At 34.8% G+C, this 25,857-nt stretch overlaps 1 long non-coding RNA gene across 1 annotated transcript; it reads left to right on the forward strand.

Annotated features, from left to right (window-relative positions):
- The first annotated feature begins 15,906 nt into the window (after positions 1–15,906).
- LOC141677064 (uncharacterized) lies at positions 15,907–17,464 on the forward strand. The gene is made up of 3 exons (XR_012557316.1): positions 15,907–16,222; positions 16,385–16,424; positions 17,332–17,464. It is a non-coding gene; the product is annotated as an uncharacterized LOC141677064 (long non-coding RNA).
- Positions 17,465–25,857: the final 8,393 nt, after the last annotated feature.

Genomic DNA, 25,857 nt, shown 5'->3' on the forward strand with positions numbered 1-25,857 from the left:
TGTATAAAGACATGGTAGAATCATAATAATCAAAACATGGCATATGATGTCATGGCATCAGGCAATCATGTTATAAATATCAAATGATCAAAATCATTTTAGAATGCTACGGATTACAGTCGGTGATCTGCCGCGAAGTTATCCCGAACCTCGTTGGGTTCTCAAATATAATGGGATTCCTAGGCTATATGTGAGCCTATCAATAACGTGAAAAGGACTTGCGTCTGGGTCCAATCCACTAAGATAAGAAAACATTTATGTTATTTTTATTGATTTATAACATGGATGCCGGGGAAAGATTGGGTATCAACTTAATTGAATTAGATTCAAGGGAAGAACATTGAAATGTAAAGTACAAATCAAGTTAAGAGTGATTAACGGATGTATTTGAAATAATTATGGACATGGGGTTGTTATAACTAAGCATTTATGGGAAATGTATATATGTGCAACAGTTATAAGAATAAAGAGGTAAGTAACTTGCCAACAATTATAAGCAATAGAAAGTAGTAACTTGCTAACAATTATAAGCATATGAAAATAGTAACTTTCCTTCCAATAGTTCTAAGATTATTCGATCTTGACGGCACGAGTCTTCCCCTTCGCTTCAGAACCTACACATTATATTAATCTCATTACTATTCACCCTTTATCGACTTATAAGCCTATAAGCTTCTATACTAACCTTTACCCCTATTATAACTACGATTACACAACTTATGATTACACATAACTTAATCGCATACAATTCAAGTAATCCACATAGTCACATAATCACGTAATGGCATGACATATGATACTTAGCTATTATCACCTAAATCTCTAAGCACGTAAGCAAATAACACATAAGAACTATCACTAATGCTTCACTCTATCTATTCTGACCTTAACTTAAACCAAAAGATGATATGCAACACTCAGACCCTTCACTTCTAAGACCCAAACACAATATACAACACTAAAGTTGACGAATGCCACTCGAAATGGTGCTCTCGGGTTTCTTGGTGGAAATGGGGTGTTTCCACCTTGGGCCTTCACTTCAAATCACTTCCCACATGGTTTTAAGACTCTAAACTAACTTCTAAAGTTGGTAAGACTCAGGGGCCTTACTCCTAAAGGTTTTCAAAGGTCAAAACTCTCACCGAAGTCCCCTGCGAGCAATAGTTTGCACGACCTGTGCTCTTTGGCAAAACTTTCAACTTCTACATAGATCCTTCTAACAAAACCACTTCCTATGGATTCGTAAGACCTAAAACTAACTCTCAGACTTGGTTTTAGACCAAGGCCTCACCTAGGCCTCTCTAGACTTCTGCCCAAAGTTGACTCTGCCCAGCCCCCACTAGAATTTAAACTGCTCTATTTTTACTTACATAAAATCCACTTTTCTCATTCAATTTTTAATTCTAAAGGTTTTTAAGATTCCTAGGGATGCATTATACTTATTTAAGCCAAGTCCCCTTGAAGGCCTAGCCTAAGGCATGCTTATAATCGACCAAAATTCAAGTTTACCCAACCCTGCCCTGTTCTGAGTTGCTCTCGGTTATGGGGGTATGCACCTACCTAAATGCAAGTTTCTTATTGAACCAAGGCTACTGGACTCAAGTATAACTCAAGTCCTAACTCCAGTAAACTTGAGCCTAGCAAGGCCTCAACAAAACTCACCTAAAACAGCCTATACTTAGGGTGGAAAAATCTGTTACTTAGTGCTTAGTGTACCTCCTTCTACCTTAACTCCCATTCCAACACCAAAACCAACATGCAACCCAACAAACCTAATCTATAACATGCAAAACCCTACTGATTATCATTTTATGGGCAATAAGAGTATAAACCTATCCATATAAATCGATTACCAAGGAAAACATAAAGAGCATAACAAGGCAGATTTTTACATATACTATTTTTAAGCAAAATTTCGAACCAAAAATATAAAGTATAACTTGGTGGCTACTATATTTAATTATAAATCATTAAGGCACATAACATACTATCATTTTAGAGTAAAAACCGTGACATGAAATGCACAAAAACCTAAATTCAAGTCACATAACACATTTGTTCGGAATATCACTTATACTATGACATGCAAGCATTAACTTCAACTTTTAGTATAAAAATCATAGCATTCAAGGATAGAAACTTTGTAACAACACATTTTAAAAGATCATAGGTTTTTTAAAAGTCACATGCAAGATTCTTTCTTTTTGGAAAATAAATAAAACTAACATACAAACCACAAGATTTATTCGGCTCCTTAGGAGTTATTGCCGAATGCTTGAGGCCAAGATCATGGCTTGAAAGTAGAAGCAAAACACTTCATCAAGACCATCTATTGCTCAAGTTATATAAGCCACAATTAGTTCAACTCTAGATTCACAAGAATCAAAGTTAAACCCTTGGCTTTAACTACATGCAACTAACAAAACTCACCTTAAATGATGATATAGAACCAAGTAAATTTGTCCTTTGCTTAAAGGAGTTGAAAGATACAAGAAGATGAAGAAATGAAAAGAAAAAAAATGAGAGGGGAGGGGGTTGAAGGCGTGGACGAGAGAGAGGAAAGGAGAGAAGAGAGGGTGGAATGAGGTGTTGGTGAAGAAAAATGAGGTGAGTGGAGTGTTTAACTTGTTTTTATCTTACCAAAATGGTAGTGGAGATTGAACTTACGATTTTAGCCTTCATCCACTAATAGCTAGCTTTTACATGCAAGGTTTTATTGGTCTTTCGCTTGTTCAAATGGAGTTAGTGGGGAGTGAAAAGACAGTCCTACCCTTGGTCTCTATTTGAGTGGAATTTGCATGCAAGGGTATGCTTGTAATTCGATAACTAATAAAAGTATAATAAAAAAAATTTGTTTTAGTAATTAAAATACAAATCCATAAATCACCAAATAAATATCATAAATACTATGTGATTTTAGAAATTTAATAAAATTGTTTTTAAAAAAATTCGAACAAAAATTTATATTAAAATATTTTTTCACATATTATTATACTAACAAATAAATCATGAAAATCATACTTAAGACATTATAAATTACACAAATAATTGCAAGTAAATTGATTATATTCCACAATACTAAAATAAAAAATTTATCGCCTAATCACAACTAATCAAATATTACTAAATCGCGAGAAATCTCTATTATTTACTAATCGCGTAGCGAAAATCTTACTCGCGTACGAAATATACACGCTTAAAATATTCCAGCAACACTCGCAATGCCATATGACAAAATTATACACAATATATAATGAATTGCATAATCGGCCTTATAACACAGAATATTTAGGAATATATATATCGCACTTATAAAAAAATAACTCTCAATATTTAACCGGTTGTCACAGTAATCAAAAGTATACTTGATATATTATTCTATATCTGAAGTCAAGTATACGTATTTGGTTTTTAATATTCCTATTTGAATATTATATTATCTTGCGGGATAGTATCGTAACATACTAGTTCAAACCATTTTTTCTCTATACGGTTTATTTTGTGGATTGTCTTATTAGTTTTGTAGTGAGGTGAAGTGGCGTGAGGTGATTCTCGTTCTAAGACCGAAGTCCTAGACGTACTAATGGGGATTTAGTAGTCTTTGCACCATGAAGAAGAGAAAAGACCTAAGACCGGATCATTAAGATCCAAGACAAAAGCTAAGGAAGCCAAGTCTATATAGGGGTTCAACATCAACTTTAAAGAAATAGCAGGGAGTTATTATCTAAGATAAGTTGTGTAGGTATTACATGTATTTTGAGGTGGTAACCCAGGTGTTACGTACTAAGATAAATATTTATAAGGGTGTGTAACACCCCCAGATCCGGGGTCGGATATCCGGGTCGTCACAGTCTTCCTTTTCATTAATAACACTTTAACTTGAATCAAAATAAATAACTGCATGTTGTGACCCCACAATAATACATATACTCTACAACACGTTATAGTCTCATTGATGAAATTGAAATAAGTAAATTCGTTGTAATCCATAAGTTAAAAGTTATTACAAACCCAAAATGATTACTTAATAAGTTTACAGTTCATTGCCATTATCTAATTCAAGTTGTAATTATACATAATTTGATTCTCAAAAGCTGAAGGCCTAAACTACAGATAGATCTACCTCTGCAGCAATGGCGGATAAGATATCAGTGGGTAGATGCGAGACGCTTCTCATGCTCTTGCACTAGGTCTGCTTGAGTCTGGACATCCTTCCTAACTGTTGTTGTGTGATGAAGAAATGAATCAAGAATGATCATTACAACTCTAAAGATAATATATAGTGTTTAATAAATCAAAGTATCATAATAACTTTCTGAATATCTATTATGCATAAGATGATCATATATTATATATAAGTTTAGAAGATAAAATAACAAGATACTCCAAAATACTTATATATTTATCTCATAAAACTCACTTGAAAACCACTGTTGTTCAAGAAAATCAGTTTAAATAATTCATCATATATCGATGAAGATATAAGGAAAAACTTGTATAAAACTCTTTTGTTTGAGAAGAAACTCTTTCGGACCCTTGTGTGAAAGTAGACACAAGGTTTTGTTCAAATACATTTAGAAGAATGGAAACCACTGGTAATAACGTGATACCTTGCTGATCAGGAAATGTACCACTCTCTATAATTCTCTACTAGTAGAAGGATGAATTTCGTTGGTTCATCACCCTGGCCACATGAGGGCGATATGCTGGATTATCCCACAGCCTTCTACACTTTGATGGACTGTGTAATAACCCCAAAAAATTTGGACTTTTTGTAACCCTTATGAATAGTGATTTTGCTGATTATGCTGAATAAGAAAACTTTTCATGCCACACTTTGTAGGGGTTCTTTTATTGATATTCCAAGATCTTATTAGTACTCTATATAGTATATAAGTGTATGTAAAGATCGTCAGAATCCAAATTCAAACACTTTGATTTTTCCCGAAATCCACCAGATACAAAAAGAATTAAGTATAAGGTAACATGATTAAAATAATTTTAATTCAAGGATTTTAAGAGAGGGTCATAAAAGGAATATAAAATATTGAGAAAGGTTTAAGGGAACCTAAGTAATGAGATCCCGGGTATGATCCCTCAAATGATAAACGAGAACGAGAGTTAAGCGAACCGTAAAACAAATAAACGACCAAGGGACAAGCACATACAAGTATAATGGGAAGGAAGCTTCCAAAAGAAGCTAAAACAAGTGGTTAAAAGAGAAGGTGACATCATCAAACCATAAGGGGATGACATGTGGCTTGGAGGTGAGGTCATCCAAGTGATGTCATCACTTTATGAAAGAAATCTCCAGCAAGTATTCATTTCACAAACACAAAAATCAAAAAGCAACCAAAAAAACACATTTTCTTCTTCCCCCATCTTTTTACCTCGGCTTTTTGAAGAAAAGCAAGGAAGAAAATTCCAAAACCCAAGCTCCACTTAATCATAATTCAAGAGGTTTGTTTCTTTAGCTTACATAATTCATAACTTAGATGAGCCATAAGTTTAAGCTCAAGATTCCATGTTTAACATAGCTAATCAATTCATCAAAGTTCTTGGTGAATAGTGTTTTCAAGAAACTAACTTTGTGTTTTCTTATGTTTTCTTCAAGATCCAAGCTTAGTAGAGATAGTTAGTGGTAATTTAAGGTTTCCTAAGTGATTCTCCACTCTCCAAGGAAGGTATAACTTCTCAAACCCTTATTATTAAGTTTTGTTGGTTTGGATTTCATAATGTTTAAATGACGGGTTAGTGTAATGGGTGTGTACTCATGTTTAGAGCATTCTTTAGTAAGTGGTTTTGTTGATTTTGGAGTTAGGAGTGATACTTGTTGGATTTGATGTTCTTGGTCACATTTAGACTTGGTTTAGATGAATAAGTTGAGATCTTGAGTTATAGTTAAATGATCTTGTATTGTGGTTGAATGATGGTGGAATGGTGCTGATTGGTGGTGGTTTGATGTTGAATTGATTTGGTAAAATTTTGGAAAATCGCGTAAACATAGCCGTCGTAATGCCCGATTTACCTTAGACTGTTTTTGTTCTTAACTTTAGGACCCGTGAACTCACTGTAAGAGTTTAACCATTGCCATGTTTAGATAGTTCATGTTACGAGCTTCGTTTTGATATGTGGTTCGCTTGAATCCGATGTACGGTTTAGGAGAAACGACCGTTTTAAGTAACGGTGTTTCGTGAACGACCCATTACCCCTCGCCTTACTTTGAAACCTTGGTTAAGGCCCTTAAATGACTAATTGAAGTATGAAAAAATTATGTAAAGTGGATTAGGAAGTTGGTAGGGTAATCGCGAAAGAATCTCCTTAAAATTCTTAATGGTTAATTTATTAAAAATGGTGGAGCCGAGGGTACTCGAACGACTTATGTGATTCGTTAAGCGTAGAAGTGACCATAAGCGAATATTTATGTTCAATTGGTTAAAGTCTAGTTTCTTAAGCGACCGGGGTTTAATTCCGACTTATGTTGTTGTTCATAGGTTATCAGACCCACTCTAATCTTAAGTCTATCCGGGAGCACTCAGGCAAGTTTTCTACCCGTTATACTGTTGTTGTGATGTAAATATATGTATATGTATTATCTTGTGATAAGTGCATGATTGTTATTAGCAAATCTTGCGATATATTGGAGCATGTGATATGGTATATATGCATTTCTGTTTCGTAATCTTGATATCTAATTGTTGATTCAATTGCTTATAAGTTGCATAATACCTATGCTAAAGATAAGCAGTAGTTGCGTATACCCTTAGTATAGGGGACCCAAAGGTGAACATTTTTCTAAACCGGGAGTCGATGTTCCCGAGTATAATATATATATTTATATATATATATTGATATAGTTTTCAAAACTATTAATCGAATAAGGTTTATTCGATAACTTTATTTTATTTAATGAATATTATTTTGAATATTCATTCGAGGACTTATGACTCCGCTTACTTTATTTAATGAATATTATTTTGAATATTCATTCGAGGACTTATGACTCTGCTTACTTTATTTAATGAATATTATTTTTGAATATTCATTCAAGGACTTATGACTCCGCTTATTTTATTAAATAATATTCTTTATTTTATTAAAGAATAGTGTTTCAATAATCAAACTTATTTTCGATTATTCAAATAAAGATCTTACTTTCGTATAAGTATATCTTTGGTTATTCGTTATTCATTTCAAGTATGAGTTTTTAAAACTTCTACTTCAATTATTTTTATAAGATTATTCTTTATGGGAATATTATTTAAATAATAATATTCAGATATTTTCTAATATATTGGGACTGATTTATTTTATTAAATCAGCATTACTCCAAACATTCTTAAAAATGTTTTCGAGTCTTCAAAATGATTTTTAAAAGTGAGGGCGGATCCCAAAACTCATTTTTTATATATTTACGATACTCCTTTCGAAGGGGATTTAAATACTCGCTCAAAACCTGAGGGATCCGGCTCTGTGGTGTATTTTATATTCGCAATAAGGTTGCTGTTTTGATAAATGAATTGATTACTTACCCAACGTTCGGGAAGTAAGTCCATCTAATTGAGTCGGCATAAGCGACAGGCCGGGGTACGGTCTATCAAAGTGTAATTGGCTGGGTGGTAGCCCATCAACGCGTAAGAGGCCGGGTGGCGGTCCAGCACAAGGTCCTAGTGAGGCAAGGGTGATGACCGGTGGGGGATTCATCCGTCTACTAGTAGAAAAGGTTACTTATTGGTATCTTTGCCTGATCAACAAGATATCGGGTTTATGCCAAAATTCTTTTCTTTCCAAATTCATTGGATATTACAACTCTGTTCATACTTTACATGACAGAGGTTTTCAGTATGGATATATATCGGGACTTAATGAAGTATCTCGTAACTTCATTTCTTTTGAATGATATTTCAAAGATTGAATCTATTCAAATCTTATCTTGTATTCTCATCTATGTGATGAACTTTTGAAACTAATTATAACTTGAACGGTGGTAGTTCAAGTAGTATTCGGAAAAGATATATGTATATTGGAGTATCTTGTAACTTCATCTTTTCAACTTATATCTGGTTAATGATTATCTTATGCATGACAAAGATTTTCAGGAAAATGCTGAGACAAGGTTAGACATATGAGATCACCTTGCAACGATATTTTTATACAGTTATAAACTGGAACTCTGTGTACATTATACATGTCAGAGGATTTCAAAGATTTTGAGTAGTATATATGTATATATATATTGAATATTTTGCGACTTATCGCGTTAAGATATCAACTTGGTTCATTTCTTCTTGACCAAGACTTTCATGAGTACTATGAGAATGCTCATATATTGTTAATTATTATACATATTATTTCGGTGGGCTTGTTGCTCACCCTTGCTTTCTTCTTTCATCACACAACAACATATAGACAAGATGAACAGGACCAAGCTCCCAATTCGTGAGCGGATAGGAAACGTTCCGCAGTTTCCTGTAGGCGTTGATGCCGTTGCAGCTGAGGTAGGAGCTACCAGTAGGCTAGGCTTTCAACTTTTGTTGTTCCAGACTTATGTAAATTTATGAATTGTAATAATGGCAAAGAATATGTAAATTATTCAGAAACCCTTTTTATGGTGAAATGGTTTATAATTGTGGAATAAAATGACTTGTGTTATTTTTGGATATTCATCTCTGAGACTATAACTTGTGGTGTGTGTGTGTATATTTTGGGGTCACAGTACGCAGTAGTTGATTGTTTATTAAGATTAAGTATTGATAAGGGAAACGGAACTCGTGATAACCCGAATCCCCGGCCCCGGATTTGGGGGTGTTACAGAAATGGTATCAGAGCTAAGCGTTAGAAACCTCAGGGATGAAGTGACGTTAAAATAATAAGTTCACTAAGATAAATAAGAACTCTTGCCAAGTTCATAGTCGGACTATCTAACGTAGTACTAACAGTTAAAACCCTTATGGGAACCCTTATAAATATCGTGATAAAAGCGTAGTTCATTATCGTATATGGTAGCGGGACTCCAAACCCTGAGGTTGAGGAGCAACAACGCGATGATGTTTTATTACTTATTAGGAGATCAAAATGTGGATTCGATAGAGCGCCCTAACACGGGACCGGATGATGTTCATATTGAGGATGTAGCGGTTAAAGATGTTGTCCTAGAAGGGATTATTGCTGAGAAGGATTTCGTGGAGGATCCTGAAAAGAATGAATAATGGACCACTGAGGAATTGATGACCATGGTCAGGGCAACTACCAGAGGTTGGATTGGCCGGTCGATACCGGAGGTTCGTTCAAGTTTGTAAAAATAGTAGCCCCTTTAACACGACTTACTCGTAAGACTCAGAAGTTCGAATGTACAGAGAAATGCGAGAACAACTTTTAAGAACTAAAGCAAAGGTTGGTGATGGGTACTATGTTGGCGTTGCCGGATGGAAAAGGAGATTTTGTGATGTGTAATGACGCTTCGCATAATGAATTAGGGTGCTTCTTATACAGCACATCAAGGTAATCATATACGCGTCAAGACAATTAAGGGAATATAAAATTCGATGTCCCCACCCATGAGCTTGGGCTCGTGGCAATAGTTTTGCCCTAAAGATTGGAGGCACTACTTGTATGGAGAGAAGTACGAGATTTACACAAGCCATAAGTGCTCTAGTGCATTTTTACGCAGAAAGAGCTCAACATGCGCCAGAGGAGGTGGATAGAGCTGATCGAGGATAACGATTATGAGATTCTTTATCATCCATGGAAAGCCAAAATGGTGGCTAATGCCCTTAGTATAAAAGAGAGACTCAAGGTGAAACTGTCTTTGGGAGAGTTGATAAAAGATTTTGAGAAAATGGAAATAGAAGTGAAGGTAACCGGAGCCGGTACCGAAAAGCTGTTTGAGATTGTAATACAGCCCGAATTATTGGAGAAGATCATATTATGCCAAGAAAAAGTGATGAATGAAGGCAGAGATCCAACAAATAGAGAATAGATTAATACCGAGAAAGATGATAATGGAATAATGAGGTGTTCCTACAGAATTTTGGTTCCAAACATTCAAGAGCTTAAGGACGGGATCTTAGATGAAAGTCATAGTTCGAGGAATAAGATTTAGGGCAAACCCTGAATGTGATAGTCAGGGAGATCGCCATCAAGATAGAAGGAACCATAACATAATGAAATGAAAAACAAGGATTTTAACGTATAAGATAACCCTGATTATGGGAGAAGGATGAAACATTTCATACTGAGAAAATAGAAGTTGAGCAAGATAAGGAAACCCGAGACGGTACTCCTATACGGAAATTCATGGACCTGTCTAAACAGAACTTATACTCTTATTCCCAACCACCACCTTGAGGAAACAGTGCGGTAGGAAATCCTTTCATGACCTTTAAGTCACTAAGCTCTCAGAGTTCAAAGGAACAGGTTGACCCAGTCGAGGCAAAAGCTTGGCTAAAGGAAATATAGGAATCATTTGAGATTCTAAATGATTGACGAAGCGCAAAAGACTATTTTTGTCACTTACCTTCCTAAGAGAGAGGCCACCCATTGGTGAAAGGCCAAGAAAGGCACGGAGCCAGAGGTTATAATAAAACGATTAAAGTTTAGTCAATTGTTTTCAGGAAAGTACTTCCCAAGGTTATAGAGTGAGTGTAAAAGCTTTAGAGTCAGAACAAAGGCGGACAAGTATGATGAATCATGAATCTAGGTTGTGAAAGTCGTCAAGGTTCGTCTGAAGGACACGAATCCAGAATGACGGGATGTTTGAAATCAATGCTTATGTGGTGTTGGTTCATGAAATAGTTGTAATAGAAACGAAAATAAAAGAAACTGAAGTGGAAAGGAAAATAAAGACAATAAAGTTTGAGGAATGATAAGGGAGTTGGGTATGAGGACACCCTAAAGACTCGTAGCAATAGAAATAGAAAAGTATGTAATCATCAGGATAAGGTTGATTCACCATGAGTTAAAGTTGATGGTTGAAGGCATAAGAGATATATATATATATATATATATTGTACCCCCTTTAAGTTGGGAAGATTCGAGGAAACCTTGAGATAGTTCGAAGGATAAACAATGAGACGCGGATAGACTGAGGAGACAAGAAAGTAAGAAATTAGGAAAATTGGATGAAGGAAGTGACCTTCAAGAATGTGAAGTGTAAGACCGGGGGCATGATACCCAGAAAGGGAGACACCAAGTATAAAAGATATCCCAACATTGAGATGACTGTTGAGAAAAACAACAAAAGTAAATAAGGATTTATTAAGAAGAAGTTCACGTTGAACACGACCAATATCTTCCAGAACATCCATGTGATCATTACCAAATCAGGAAAGAAAAGCGGATAACCATTGTTATCTTTTGGAGGCCATATGGATTGACCTCAATTTGGATAAGGATACTATTATGAAATTTGGTATAGAATATCGAGGTGGAAATGATTGAATAAGATACCGTTATCAGTGATATATGACTTGATTTATCCATGGAAGGATGTAAGTACCTTTTTAAAGGTGGAATTAAGGATATAACTTCGATAACTTGAGATGAACCCTAGGGGAATCCATAAAGGGTGGCATTTCGCCCTTAATAGGGACAATATGAGTTTTGATATTATGGAACGAAGGACTAAGGTAACAACAACCTTTAAAGATCAGTAGAGAAATTTTTCAGAAGTACATAGACAATGGTTCTAGTATTAGTAAATGGTATTTTGATATCCCTGTATCTAGGGAATACAGGAGGAACGATTCAAGGATAACCTTAGAGGTTATACAAGGAAAAAGGTAATATTCAAAGTTCTCAAGAATAAAAATTTTGATAAAGGAAATGTGACGTAATTATAATAATGCCAGGTGGGACACGTGTTGAACCATAAGAAAGTATAGATCGACCCAATGAGGGTCGAGATTGGTGAAAACAAGAAGGACCCAAGATAAGAGACGTCCTAAGTATGATCGAGAGTCGGTCGTGACAATGTTCACATCTAAAGACTAAGGAAATGACTTATGTAAAATTGGTGATTTTTTTTCTCTCTCACTAGGACTTAAGAAAAGCATTTTCACATAAGCAGTGATTGAAATGAGGTAGAAAATTTATTTGGAGGTGGTTAAAATGACATTGATTGTAAGGAAATTTTACTATCAGAAAAGGCCAAAGAGATGGCCGACACTATAAATGTAAGAGGATAATTATAGGCGCTCGTGCCAGAGGAATACAATGATGATGGTTGAAGCCATAAAGGTTGTATTATGGTTTGGAAGATTGACATTTCTTCTGATAACTGTGCAATACCCAACCGTAATAGTAGTTTGGTAAAGGTTTAATTCGTGTAATCGCCATGAGCGGGCTATCTATCTTAGAAGGTACTATCTTGAGATAAGCCAGGACCATGTTACGAAATGACTAAATGAACCTTTGAGATGCATGTCTCCCAATAAAGATATATGGTTAATAATGGTATTAACCTGCTATCGTTGCTTTTATTGAAACTCTTCTGCAATTTTATCTACTTCATGTCACGAATGTACGTCAGGATCTGGAGTGTTCTTCATGAATCATGAAATGGCGATTATGTTTCCTCTCTAGAAGATTTTGGTACGGCATGAATGGACTCCGTATGATTAAATATTAAAATTCAAGGAAAACGAATGACTATAGTAGGTCCGTGGTGGACTATAGTAATGCATCAATGATTCTTTTAATAATGAGCCGATTACAACCGTGAGAGTTGTAGTGTAATGGATGTTGAGATTGGGTACCACTAATCGGGTTATGGTGATGTATAAGTTATCATTGATAAACTAATTAAGTCGATTATCTACCTATTGAATACTTATTCCTTCTTATCAATAGAGAGTCGTATTACTATACGAGGAAGGTTGCGGTGCAAGCATAGAATTCTAGTAACGATGATGTCTAGAATGAGATCCCAGATTCGGTTTTCGATGTCGAGGGAGTTTCAAAGGTGATTGTGTATAAGCTCGAGCAAGAGCATGGGTCCATAGAATGATGGACAGAATAGCAAAAATAATTAGGCATGTGAAATGCGATGCTATTATACCTGATGTTGATATATATACGTATATGTTTTGTTCTCCTATGACAAACCTCTATAGTTCAGAGGTAGATTCCAAGCCAGATATTTTGTGGCAGTATATTTTATATATATACAATTCTCTTTAATTCATTCTGTTCTCTCCTTTTCATTTTGTATAATCTGAGAAGAACAACCCTTCCAGAAGGGGAGGTATTGCCGAATGACTATCTATCTGTGTGATAGAAGCCTAGTAGGATATCACATGTTGTTTAATTGCTTGTCAAGTACTAAAGGCTGGCCACCTTCTGTACTAACTATGTAATGTAACAAGTGTTCATGATCATAGTGATCTCTCAATAAATTCTTTTACTTCTATATGAAGGACCAATCTTTCAAAGATGGAGGCAGCTAGAGATAAAGTGGTACTAGTACGATGATATTCCGATTCTAACGCGTTCGTGGTACTAAGGTCGATGAAATTATTAGAAGGTTATAGAACGCTAGAGAGTGATAGTATAGGCATAATGGTATTATGAAGGAAAGATAGTAACGATTATGAACTGGAAAAGAGTGGGTATTGAGAAACAAAAGCTATAACGCTAGAAGTTATGATGAGGGTCTGTGCAATAAACTTGAAAGAATTTCGAATGATCACTTAACACGGATTGAGTTTTCTTACAACGATAGATGATATGTCAGTATTGAGATGTCGCCTTATGAGATCCTTGAGGGAAGACAATGTCGATCTCCCTTATGTTAGGATGAAGTTGTAGAGCGCAAGATGCTCGGACCCGCAGTAGTCCAAAGGACCAAGGATATAATAGATCTAATCAGAGGACGGCTGGTAATAGCCCAAGATGGACATAAGAAGTATATTGATTTGACACGAAATGAAAAAGAGTAGGAAGTAGGGGACCTAGTGCTATTATAGGTATTCCCTCGGAAAGGAGGGATGTGGTCCGAAAAGAAAGGAAAGCTAGGCCCACAAATTGTTGGACCCTTGGATATATTAAGTCATATTGGGAAGTTAGCATATGAGCGCATAGGCATGCAACCAAACGTAACCTATATGGAGCAACCAGGAAAGGTTATAGATTGAAAAGGAATAAGTGCTTAGGAGAAGGGTTATCAAACTAGTCAGAGTTTGATGGTAGAACCACAATGTGGGAAAATTGACTTGAGAGTTAGACAGTGTAATGCAAAGAAAGTATCCCTATTCATTTTTATCTGATTCCGGGACGGAATCCTTTTAAGGAGGGGAGACTGTAATAACCCCAAAAATTTTGGACTTTTTGTAACCCTTATAAATAGTGATTTTGCTGATTATGCTGAATAAGAAAACTTTTCATGCCACACTTTGTAGGGGTTCTTTTATTGATATTCCGACATCTTGTTAGTACTCTATATGGTATATAAGTGTATGTAAAGATCGTCAGAATCCAAATTCAAACACTTTGATTTTTCCCGAAAACCCACCAGATACAGAAAGAATTAAGTATAAGGTAACATGATTAAAAGGATTTTAATTCAAGGATTTTAAGAGAGGATCATAAAAGGAATATAAAATATTGAGAAAGGTTTAATGAGATCCCGGGTATGATCCCTCAAACGATAAACGAGAATGAAAGTTAAGCGAACCGTAAAACAAATAAACGACCAAGGGACAAGCACATACAAGTAGAATGGGAAGGAAGCTTCCAAAATAAGCTAAAACAAGTGGTTAAAAGAGAAGGTGACATCATCAAACCATAAGGGGAAGACATGTGGCTTGGAGGTGAGGTCATCCAAGTGATGTCATCACTTTATCAAAGAAATCTCCACCAAGTATTCATTTCACAAACACAAAAATCAAAAAGCAACCAAAACAAACACATTTTCTTCTTCCCCCATCTTTTTGCCTCGGCTTTTTGAAGAAAAGCAAGGAAGAAAATTCCAAAACCCAAGCTCCACTTAATCATAATTCAAGAGGTTTGTTTCTTTAGCTTCCATAATTCATAACTTAGATGAACCATAAGTTTAAGCTCAAGATTCCATGTTTAACATAGCTAATCAATTCATCAAAGTTCTTGGTGAATAGTGTTAGTGGTTATTTAAGGCTTAGTAGAGATCCAAGCTTAGTAGAGATAGTTAGTGGTTATTTAAGGCTTCCTAAGTGATTCTCCACTCTCCAAGGAAGGTATAACTTCTCAGACCCTTAGTCTTAAGTTTTGTTGGTTTGGATTTCATAATGTTTAAATGATGGGTTAGTGTAATGGGTGTGTACTCATGTTTAGAGCATTGTTTAGTAAGTTGTTTTGTTGATTTTGGAGTTAGGAGTGATACTTGTTGGATTTGATGTTCTTGGTCACATTTTGACTTGGTTTAGATGAATAAGTTGAGATCTCGAGTTATAGTTAAATGATCTTGTATTGTGGTTGAATGATGGTGGAATGGTGTTGATTGGTGGTGGTTTGACGTTGAATTGATTTGGTAAAATTTTGGGAAATCGCGTAAACATAGTCGTCGTAATGCTCAATTTACCTTAGACTGTTTTTATTCTTAACTTCAGGACCCGTGAACTCACTGTAAGAGTCTGACCATTGACATGTTTAGATAGTTCATGTTACGAGCTTCGCTTTGATATGTGGTTCGCTTGAATCCGATGTACGGTTTAGGAGAAACGACCGTTTTAACACTACAAGAAAAATGGTAATAGACATCACACATTATACATCGGTCACTGATGCCACTAATGTCCAAAGCGTAATAGACATCACCCCGCATTTATTTGATGTCTTTCTATTTTTAAGACATCGTTTATTTGAAAACCGATGTCTTAAGTTCAATTTTAAAAATTGAACGTGCGCCTTCCCAATTCATTTCCCACTTTAACCAAATTTTGACTCCCTCCCTAACCATTTTTCTTTCCCCCCTTTACATTCAGATACATTAAATAAAAACTAAAAACAAACACCTCATATTATTTCTCTCTATCTCTCATACCTTTCTCTCGATTCCCTCTCTCTCTCTCAAATCTCACCATCAAAGACCCTAAATCTAGTCTTCTACTCACCCAGTTACTCACCTCTATTCTCTTGACTTTTACTTCTCAAGTACTCATCCAGTTTGATCTTTTCAAACTCCGATTCGATGAGTGGATAAGGTTATTTGGTTGACTTGGCTGGATTGATTATTTTGAACCCTAATTCGGTGAGTAAATATAGTAGATTAGCATTTATAAGCATATTTGAATTTGAGATTTTTTAAATTAAAACCCTAATTTTGAAATTGGGGTTCTGCTTGTAATGTATTGTATTTGATATAAAAATTAATTTATCAAGAACTCTAAGCATTATATCTCTTGATGTACAGGCCTCGGATGATGTTAACACTCATGGTGCTTCCTGTCCAGGTTTGATATCCTAATTTGAATGAAATATGTGTTTGTTTGACTGCAGTGAATAATTTTGGTTATGTATGTTAAGATAACTACAAACAATCAGCTATATAACTCTTATTATTTTGTTTGAGAGAAGCATAATATCAATGTATTGTTCATCTGTTGCATGAATAGCCGGATATGATTGTTAGGCATGACTTGTGAGTTATACATCTCTATTTTGGTCATTTTTTTATTAAAAAAAAGTTGTCTCAAGAAAAAAGTTAGCCAAAACATCGCAACCACGTTACAAATTTAGAATACAATTGTTGAATAAATCCCCAAGGCAGCCACTGGAAACAAAAAATAATGTTGATTCATATTTTTGTATTTAGTAATGTGTGTTTTACTCTGTACATAACCTGCTTCCTGGTTCGTGGTTGTCTGTTGTAACTCCTGATTGTTATACAGTTCATGATCCTCCCACAAAGGTAATCTTTTTTGTCATTTGGATTTAGGTAAGAAATACTAAGTTTAACTTGTTTTTCTTTCTCTCTTACTTTCCAAATGATAGGTAGATGATTAGGAAAAAGTCCTTTAGCTAGTTTCCTTTTTTCTTACAGATTGTTACAATTGTACATATGGATGATATATTCTTTACAGTTTAGTATTTTCAACTTACTTTAGAATAATCTTCAAATACTTATGTTGTGAGAACCATTATGTGGAACTCAAATAGTGAGGTGTCATTTCATTAGTTATTACATTATAATATGTATACAATATAAAATATTGGTAGACAATTTCTCCTTATTTAATTTTTTTATAACCCTGTATTAGAATTTGAATTGCATTTGTGTAGTGGTCACGTATCTGATGTTTGTTGCATTCAGGGTTTACGATAATGATTATGTGATGGGGAAGTATTTCTCTGTTTCAGGGTTTGACGTCGTCTGGATATTTATTAGTTGTTGGTGATGATAATCAAATGTGTGAGCTTCACCCAGACAGCAATAGGTAATCATATTTTATTTCTTATAGAGACACGACTCGCATAGAAGCCTACATATTTGTGTTGCAAACATTGTAATACATCTGTGATGTTTACTTAATATTTACTATAATTACTATATGAAATGTCTCAATCCGAATTAAATTCTTTTAGATAAATAGCTATTGATTTGCTGGGTTGGAAATATAGTTCAAATGATACTGATGCCACTCATCAAGTGACACGTATGATTATTTAGGTATCATTTATCTTATCTCAGCCTTCTATATTTATCTGTGTAGTTCTGTTATCAACTTTTATAAGCTCTCATTTCTTTCTTTTTTTGTGCGTATGGCTTCTAGTTCGTTGACCTGCGTTGCAGTAGTTGTTTGGCCTGTGTAGTAACTATGATTAGTGAATTAGAAATGCATGTTCATGCACATTTAAGGCCTTTTAGTTGCTTCATTTGCGTAATGCAGCTGCACAAGAATATTGTATGGGATAAGGATTTATGTAGTTCATACACGTATTTAAAATGTGAATTTAACTGCATGAGTTTTACATCCTGCTTCTTTCATGATATAGCTTTCCAGGCTCCAACAAGTTTATAGTAAAGTAATATATTTTTCTTTTTCGGTGTGAATTTTTAAGTGTCTTAAATGCTAAATTTTTAAGTTTCTTTCTATAACCTTATGACAAGTAAAGGCTTATGTAGATTTCAGAGAGACTTTATATTTGAAATGTTGTTCACTTATGGAATTATCTTGTTTGATACGGTTATACCTAGTCTTTTCTATTAATTTTTTTTGATAACTTTGCACCTTTTCCCAGTTTATGTAATTTTTTGTTGTTACTTAACATGGTCTACATCTGAGGCATAGTCTATTGGAAAAAAAAAGAGTCCAACAAATTTCTTGTGCTTATTCTCTTGTTTTCTGTTATCATGACGGCTCTTTCCTTTGATGCTTTAAAAGATAAAGCTATTAGTTTATACAATTTGTGCCATGTGAAAATTGCAGAACAAGTGGTAATGTATCACCATCCACTATGTATCTTTTCCCTGATCTTCTTAACCTTTATTTATTTTATTGTTTCTATCTTTGAATCCAGCATTGGGTCTTTTCTCCTCCGTCTGTTGTATTGTCTTTAATTTGTAATGTTTTCTGTATTTTTATTATAGAAACATATATTTAATTTTATATAATTGCGACTTGTTGTTCACTGATGATGTAGATGTTAAAGAAATATGTGATCTCATATGTTATGCAGGATGCTTAAAAGGGCTTCACTCTAATCCAGGATCAGAACATGAACAATATATGGAACACTTGTATGATTTTCATACTCTGAACTAGAAATTGTAATAAACAAGTTCTCCAACTCTAACTTGATAGGAATAGAGGGAAGCAGCCATGTGTACGTGGGCCTTCTCAAAGATGGCTGTAAAGTTGCAATTAAACGGATGAAAGCTGAGGGAGAGATGGGTGTCGAGAATAATTTCAATGTATCAACAATTTGGTTTTAATAGAATAGGAATATGCAAGTCACATTTGTTTTACTCACTAATGTGAGAATGATAATATTGAAATATTTTTTGTTAATATTCAATTCGTTATTTGTTGTTATTTTGGTCCAAAAGTAATTTGATTTTTGTATTTTGTAAGTAATGTAATAACTAAATATACATCATTTTTATTGTGTAAAAATTGATGTCTGCTAATAAAATACAAATCAGTTTTTGTAAGTACAAACTGATGTTTACAACCTATATAGACATCAGGTCAAAGTGATGTTTAATTGGCCACATAGATATCAGCTTTTCATAATGAAATCGATGTCTAATGGGGTAAAAGACATCGGTGTATGACCGATGTCTAGAATAGACATCACCGACATCAACATCGGTTGCAAAACAACATAGACATCGGTCAGAAACCGATGTCTATGGACATTTTTCTTGTAGTGTAAGTAACGTTGTTTCGCGAACAAACCATTACCCCTCGCCTTACTTTGAAACCTTGGTTAAGACCCTTAAATGACTAATTGGAGTATGAAACAATTATGTAAAGTGGATTAGGAAGTTGGTAGGGTACTCGCGAAAGAATCTCCTTAAAATTCTTAATGGTTAATTTATTAAAAATGGTGGAGCCTAGGGTACTCGAACGACTTATGTGATTCGTTAAGCGTAGAAGTGACCATATGCGAACATTAAAGTTCAATTGGTTAAAGTCTAGTTTCTTAAGAGACCGGGGTTTAATTCCGACTTATGTTGTTTTTCATAGGTTATCGGACCCACTCTAAGCTTAAGTCTATCCGGGAGCACTCAGGCAAGTTTTCTACCCGTTATACTGTTGTTGTGATGTAAATATATGTATATGCATTATCTTGTGATAAGTGCATGATTGTTATTAGTAAATCTTGCGATATATTGGAGCATGTGATATGGTATATATGCATGTCTGTTTCGTAATCTTGATATCTAATTATTGATTTAATTACTTATAAGTTACATAATACCTATGCTAGAGATAAGCAGTAGTTGCGTATACCCTTAGTATAGGGGACCCAAAGGTGAACATTTTTCTAAACCGGGAGTCGATGTTCCCGAGTATAATATATATATATATTTATATATATATATTGATATAGTTTTCAAAACTATTAATCAAATAAGGTTTATTCGATAACTTTATTTTATTTAATGAATATTATTTTGAATATTCATTCGAGGACTTATGACTCCGCTTACTTTATTTAATGAATATTATTTTGAATATTCATTCGAGGACTTATGACTCCGCTTACTTTATTTAATGAATATTATTTTTGAATATTCATTCAAGGACTTATGACTCCGCTTATTTTATTAAATAATATTCTTTATTTTATTAAAGAATAGTGTTTCGATAATCAAACTTATTTTCGATTATTCAAATAAAGATCTTACTTTCGTATAAGTATATCTTTGGTTATTCGTTATTCATTTCAAGTATGAGTTTTTAAAACTTCTACTTTAATTATTTTTATAAAAGTATTCTTTATGGGAATATTATTTAAATAATATTATTCAGATATTTTCTAATATATTGGGACTGATTTGTTTTATTAAATCAGAATTACTCCAAACATTGTTAAAAATGTTTTCGAGTCTTCAAAATGATTTTTAAAAGTGAGGGCGGATCCCAAAACTCATTTTTTTTATATTTACGATCCTCCTTTCAAAGGGGATTTAAATACTCGCTCAAAACCTGAGGGATCCGGCTCTGTTGTGTATTTTATATTCGCAACAAGGTTGCTGTTTTGATAAATGAATTAATTACTTACCCAATTGAGTCGGCATAAGCGACAGGCCGGGGTACGGTCTATCAAAGTGTAAGTGGCTGGGTGGAAGCCCATCAACGCGTAAGAGGCCGGATGGCGGTCCAGCACAAGGTCCTAATGAGGCCAGGGTGATGACCGGTGGGGGATTCATCCATCTACTAGTAGAAAAGGTTACTTATTGGTATCTTTGCCTGATCAGCAAGATATCGAGTTTATGCCAAAGTTCTTTTCTTTCCAAATTTATTGGATATTACAACTCTGTTCATACTTTACATGACAAAGGTTTTCAGGAAATGTATGAGAAATATATATGGATATATATCGGGACTTAATGAGGTATCTCGTAACTTCATTTCTTTTGAATGATATTTCAAAGATTGAATCTATTCAAATCTTATCTTGTATTCTCATCTATGTGATGAACTTTTAAAACTAATTATAACTTGAATGGTGGTAGTTCAAGTAGTATTCGGAAAAGATATAAGTATATTGGAGTATCTTGTAACTTTATCTTTTCAACTTATATCTGGTTAATGATTATCTTATGCATGACAAAGATTTTCAGAAAAACGTTGAGACAAGGTTAGACATATGAGATCACCTTGCAACGATATTTTTATACAGTTATAAACTGGAACTCTGTGTACATTATACATGTCAGAGGATTTCAAAGATTTTGAGTAGTATATATGTATATATATTGAATATTTTGCGACTTGTCGTGTTAAGATATCAACTTGGTTCATTTCTTCTTGACCAAGACTTTCATGAGTACTATGAGAATGCTCATATATTGTTAATTATTATACATATTATTTCGGTGGGCTTGTTGCTCACCCTTGTTTTCTTCTTTCATCACACAACAACAGATGGACAAGATGAACAGGACCAAGCTCCCAATTCGTGAGCGGATAGGAAACGTTACGTAGTTTCCTGTAGGCGTTGATGCCATTGTAGCTGAGGTAGGAGCTACTAGTAGGCTAGGCTTTCAAATTTTGTTGTGCCAGACATATGTATATTAATGAATTGTAATAATGGCAAAGAATATGTAAATTATTCAGAAACCCTTTTATGGTGAAATGGTTTATAATTGTGGAATAAAATGACTTGTGTTATTTTTGGATATTCATCGCTGAGACTATAACTTGGGGTGTGTGTGTGTATATTGTGGGTTCACAGTACGCAATAGTTGATTGTTTATTAAGATTAAGTATTGATAAGGGAAACGGAACTCGTGACAACCCGAATCCCCGGCCCCGGATTTGGGGGTGTTACAGAAATGGTATCAGAGCTAAGCGTTATAAACCTCAGAGATGAAGTGACGTTAAAATAATAAGTTCACTAAGATAAATAAGAACTCTTGCCAAGTTCATAGTCGGACTACCTAACGTAGTACTAACAGTTAAAACCCCGAGTGTATCCTTGAAGAATCATATCCTTATAATTGGAATTCAAAATCAATCGATATTCCTCGAGCGTATAATCGCTCGTTGATAGGTATAATATTATATATATGATCGACTACTAACTCCCCATTTTAAAAAGAAAAGAAAAGGAAGAAAATACCACATGTGAGATTTATCCTGGTTCGCGATGGCGCAACCTCTAGTAGATTCGCTCACCCATACGTCTAGTCCCCGAGCTCCTCTCCCGGCTTCGAGTTTTTCCCTTAAAATAACCTTGCTCCTTACGTAGGTGGAGAAGCCTTTATAACCCCACAAATAAATGTGTAAACCTACACAACCTATCTTAGACAATAACACCCTATTATTTCTTCAAAGTTGATCTAGAACCCTTGGTGTAGTCTTTATCCTTCTAGGCTTTTTCCGGTCTTGGATCTTAGTAGTTGGTCTTGGATCTTTCCTCTTTCTGATGGTGCAAAGACTACTAACTCCCCGTTAGTACGTCTAGGATTTGGGTCTTAGAACGAGAATCACTTCACATATTTCACCTCACACTTTTAAAGAGATAAACGAAAAAGTTCGCCGAAAAAATTCGCTGAGGTTCGGCCGGATTTTGGCTTATTAGTCGAACTTGGGAAGCCCTTTGGGAGGCATGAAAATGTTTTGGATGATCTTTTCTTGGTGTTATAGAGCTTGGTTGGTGGAACTAAGCTTCAAGATCAAAAATCTTGAATATATTATATATATTTGTAAGAGAGAAGGATTTTGAGATGAAGTATTTGGGTTTAGATTTTAGAGAGTGTATAGAGAGAATACTTTTTGAAAATTCCCAGAAATTAATTAGCTCTTAGCTTGTGTTAGAAATGGTGGGGGTGGATGTTTATTTATAGAAGGAGTTAGGTGAAGGGAGTGGTTGCGATTGAGTTAAAATGAATGGTGGATGAAGAGAGTAGTGTGGATTGATGAGGTGGAGGTTTAGTTGTGTTTGTTTGTAACTTGCATATAGGACAAACAAGTTTATGGATTAAAAATCTCAGCAACTATTAATTATATAATAATGATATTTTTGCCTTTTCAGTTAATCATTAATTACTTGATTAATTAAGTAATTAGCACCATTAAATATAACGACTTTGAAAACCCTTTAATAAATATAACCAAAAATATGATAATTACCTAAATATCACAAAATGATGATCTGCAAGTTTTGATTAATATTAGTCAAAGGTAGCTTGGTCAAATGCTCGGTCAAAGTCTTGGTCAACACTCCGAAAATCACACCAGAACAAAGTTTCTCGAAAAATTACGAAACTATAACCATGCATAGAAAACACCATTTAAGTGACAAATCTCAAGTTTCAAGATTTTCTAGCAAGTGAAAGTATTTTATTTGGATTTAAAACGATTAAATCAGGGTTCAGTTCCAAAGAAAATATGAACGATCTTTTATGTAAACAGATAGACCTTTTTGGCTTAAGTTTAGGCTATAATAAATAATTAGAATGTATTTCTTAAGATATAAAATATTTTAAAAGTGTCAGAATGTTTTTTTAGGTATTTAAAAGTATTTTCTCTGATAAATAATATATTTGAGATACAAGAGAAAATTACTTGGAAAAATATGAGGAGGGGAATAAAATGAAACATTAATATTTCTTTTTGAAATATCAATTTAATAGGAATATAAAAATATATCTTTGGATGATTATAGTGTGAAATCTATATATTTTATCCCTTTAAAAACATCTATTTTTAAAACAGATTTAGCACGAGCCTTTGAAAAAATACCCAAATTTTGATATTTCTTTTTCAAACTTGTTTCCTTATTAATATTACAAGAGAGCCTAATAAATATCGTATTCCGATAATTTTTTTACGATCTCATTGCTTTGAATTTAGAGTATTCCTTAAAAATATATATTTTGATTTTTCTGCAAATTGGAATATCTCTTTTATTTATATTTAAAAATATAATATACTTAAAATCATTTTTAAAAATATTTTGCTAGAGATGGCTTTTCACTTTTTTTTTTGATAAATGGCTTTTCACTTTTGATTTTGTTAAATTAATTTATGCCTATTTGGAGATGATATACGTGTTTTAAATTTTACTTTAAATTATGCAAATACCAAAATAAATAATTAATCGAAGATGTCCTTTCAGAGTTTGCCACAACATTGTTGTTTCCTTGAGGCGGTGGGTTCGGTTGACGTTCCAAGTCCTGCCTCATTAGTTGCATGAACTGCCCATGGGATCCATGCCTAGGTTCTATACCTGCTGCTCAACCTCAGCTTCTCCTTCTTCAGCCTCTATTTCAAATTCCCCATCATCAAGTGTTTCCTCCTCTGCTCTATACTGGGAGTCATCCTGTTCAACATAATCCTCATCTTCCTCTTCACTCTGTTCTTGGTTTCTACCATCTTGGTTTTGGCCCCCCTTTTCCTCAAACCCCGGGTTTTCCCTAGTTCCAATTCTTCTTAGCGGCATGATACTATTAAATTTTTTAGAAAATGTAACAGTAAGTCACAATCATATACATAAGATTGTACAACACACATTCGCTAAAATATGGAGAATGTATCTCACAGTTCTATACAAATAAGACAGTTCTAATCACAAGAAGTGCAGAAATAATAAAGATAAAATAATGATCTTATCACCAAGAAACTAAACTGAAAGGAAACAAATATATACATAATGTGGGAAATACATAGTCCGGTTTGGTCAAAAGTACAACAGTACTGCAATCATCTACCCAAAAGTGAAATAGATGAGTCTATCTATCTAGTCAGAGAAAGGGATACTATATACAAGTCAACTATCTTGGAAAATTGGCTCTTTACTATGACCTCTAATAACTAGACGAAGACTACTATATCACTGATCCTGAATCAATCACGAGAGTGGGTTAACTCCCACACTCTCTCCATCGCATGACGGAGAAAGTAATCAGCCTCCCTCCGGACATTCTGATGTGCCTGTCTCCATGAAGTCCTCGGATCCTCATGCGAGCCATAAACTCAATCTTGGTCAACTATTTCCTCGCAGATCGAGGTATAATAGCTTCCGCCTCGGGAATAGGTGCACACATCTGAGCTCTCTCTGCCTCTAGCTCCCTCATGGCCTCAACAACAGCCAATCGTTAACTCAGTCTGTCCTAAACAAATACATGAACCAACAAGGACTGCCTATGAGCAGGGTCGGGGGGTGGGTAACCCGGATATGCTACGGGTGCATCTTCGGTCTGTATGGGCTCTGGAGTAAGAGTATCAGAGCAATCATCATAGGGACTCAAGGGTAGTGGTGGAGGGGCAGGCGCTCTGACCACATGAAGTGGGGGTAGGTGGGTACCGGTGTACTCCACAATAGCACCAACCGGCTCCTCAGCAAGGGTCTCAACATCCATAGCAACTGGGACTTCCTTCGGGTCCTCTGGCTCTGTCTCCTCCGAGGGGTCCTTCTCATCATCTACATCAATAAGTGGATCAGTGTCCTCTATGAGATCTTCCTTATCAGTCTCCTCAATAAAAAGGGGCTCAGTATCCTCCGAGGGGTCCTCCTCAGCAACATCCATATCAGTCTTAACCTGATCCTTATCATGTAGCAATGCGTCATCGTGCTCCTGCTCATATATCTATGGACCCTCGAACTCGTGCACTTACACATTAAGCGAGCTAAGTTACTATCATGATACTTATAAGAGTTCCCGTAAAGGTTTTAACTGTCAGTGCTACTTTAAGTAGCCCGACT

This window comes from Apium graveolens, chromosome 8 (assembly GCF_009905375.1).
Source record: "Apium graveolens cultivar Ventura chromosome 8, ASM990537v1, whole genome shotgun sequence".
NCBI lineage: Eukaryota > Viridiplantae > Streptophyta > Magnoliopsida > Apiales > Apiaceae > Apium > Apium graveolens.